The sequence below is a fragment of the Penaeus japonicus genome, unplaced genomic scaffold (assembly GCF_977035675.1).
Source record: "Penaeus japonicus unplaced genomic scaffold, GWHDUDI00000001_assembly GWHDUDI00000020, whole genome shotgun sequence".
Classification (NCBI taxonomy): domain Eukaryota; kingdom Metazoa; phylum Arthropoda; class Malacostraca; order Decapoda; family Penaeidae; genus Penaeus; species Penaeus japonicus.
This window is the reverse complement of record NW_028234422.1, coordinates 42016074-42018573: the sequence shown is the minus strand read 5'-3', so window position 1 is coordinate 42018573 and position 2500 is coordinate 42016074. Positions and strand designations below refer to the sequence as shown.

Below are 2500 nucleotides of genomic sequence, written 5' to 3'. Positions count from 1 at the left end.
ATTACTTGATTAGGTCAAATACATGTATCATAACATACAAAGATTACTTATGTTTTTGCCTCCTAAAATCGGTTATCAGATATTCGAAAATATTCGAAAATGTAACGGTTTTTCCTGCAGTGTTTGTAACTTTTCTCCATTTATCTTTTCTTTGCTAAATTCATCACCGAGTCTCTCTGACTGTACCCCACAAGTCAAAAAGCGAGGAAACAATTGATAGAGTTCTGCAAAAAAGATATGCTTTCAATTTTGTAGCTATTTGAGAAATTCTTGATTTCTAAAAAGAAAGAAAGAAAAAACATACACATGTTTACACACAAACATGTTTGATCATGTTTTTTTTTATTATTATTATTTCTAAACGCGTTTTGATTTATACACACACATACACACACACACACACACACACACACACACACACACACACATATATATATATATATATATACATATATATGTATGTATATATACATACATATATATATATATATATATATATATATATATATGTATATATATATTATATATATATATATATACAATATAATATATATAGTATATACTACATATATATATATAATATATATATATATATATATTTTATATATATATATTATGTATAGTATATATATATATATATATATATTATATATAATTATATATATACATATATATAAGATATATATAATATATATATATATATATATATATATATATATATATATATATATATATATATATATATATATGTGTGTGTGTGTGTGTGTGTGTGTGTGTGTGTGTGTGTGTGTGTGTGTGTGTGTGTGTGTGTATGTGTGTGTATGCATGTATATATATGCACACACACACACACACACACACACACACACACACACACACACACACACACACACACACACACACACACACACACACACACATATATATATATATATATATATATATATATATATATATATATATATATATATATATATATATATACATATTAATATTATATACATATTATAATACATATAATCACAATATCACACACACATACACACATATAACACATACACACACACACACAAACACACCCACACACACCCACACACACACACACACACATATATATATATATATATATATATATATATATATATATATATATACATATATATATATGTATATATGTAGGTATGTATGTGTGTATATCTAAATATACACACAAACATACCCACTCGTGTGTATGTTTGTGCGTGCCAATATGTACATGCATGAATCTTCCGGTATGAGACATGCTTAAGCACTTCCACCTGTGACGTCATACTTCCTGACTCCTTCCTTCTGAGAGCAAAAAGTGGTCGACAGATGAGTAGCAGGAGCAGCCCTTACTTCGCCTCCGAACAAAGGAAATTATCCATCAGTCTTTTAAAGCGTGATTGTACCTATCAGCTGGGAGACCTTACATTCCCTGATAGCTCCAAAACAAGGCAAGGTTTTGCATAATATAATCAGAGCTATGTGTGTGTGTGTGTGTGTGTGTGTGTGTGTGTGTGTGTGTGTGTGTGTGTGTGTGTGTGTGTATATATATATATATATATATATATATATATATATATATATATATATATATATATATATATATATTATATTATATATATACATACATACATACATATATTTGTATATTTGAATATATAATGATTACGTTTTTTACAGTCTGATATGTTAAACCTATTTATAATTACTTTTTTATTGTTTTTTTATACCGACTTTTTCTAAGCTTCTCATACCTAAAAAGGTACTATAATGTTAACAATTAGCTGTTAACTCGGTCTTGGGTAGAAAGAAACGCCATGTGACACATAAGTTTTCAAATGATCAAGACCATTTTAGAAATATTATCAGCAATGGACGTTTGTCTATATAAATAACACACTGACATTATTTATCATTATTATAATTCCTTACTTCTGCCATTGTTATGCCCTTTTCACCATTTATCAAGACAAATTCTGTCCCCTGAGAAGGCCGCAGATAATATACTAATCTTCAAGGTGGATGACAAACATTTACACCCAGCTTGTGTAACCCACTTCACTCTATGACTCACAATTTCCTAAGCCGAATTCATAAATCTAAATTCTTCTTGATAAAATTCCAATGTCGATCTAAGACACTAACTAATATTCTGATGTGCTGTCTATAACACTTATAGATTCATAACCTAACACCTTTTCGTGGTATTACGCCATTAGTTAATATAATCTAAATATCAAGGTGACCCCTCAAGGTCGGTTAGTTTTCTTTGGTGACATATATATCTCTGTATAATTTCTAGTACGTTTTAGCAAGATATTTAGGCATATAGTTATATTTAAGGTTTTCAGATATACATATTGCGAGTCATCAATTAATCAGTAGCTGTATGTAGAAAGATTATTTATCGTTTTGGCAAAAAAAAAATAAAATAAATGAGTCTACCATGCAAGGACGTAAAGTTTTCATTTCATGA

The 2500-nt window shown here is 28.2% G+C and overlaps 1 protein-coding gene across 2 annotated transcripts in view; it reads left to right on the top strand.

The window, feature by feature from the left end:
- LOC122243889 (uncharacterized) overlaps positions 1-2500 on the top strand; it is a 59811-nt gene that overhangs the window by 526 nt on the left and 56785 nt on the right. The gene's annotated exons all lie outside the window — the stretch shown is intronic.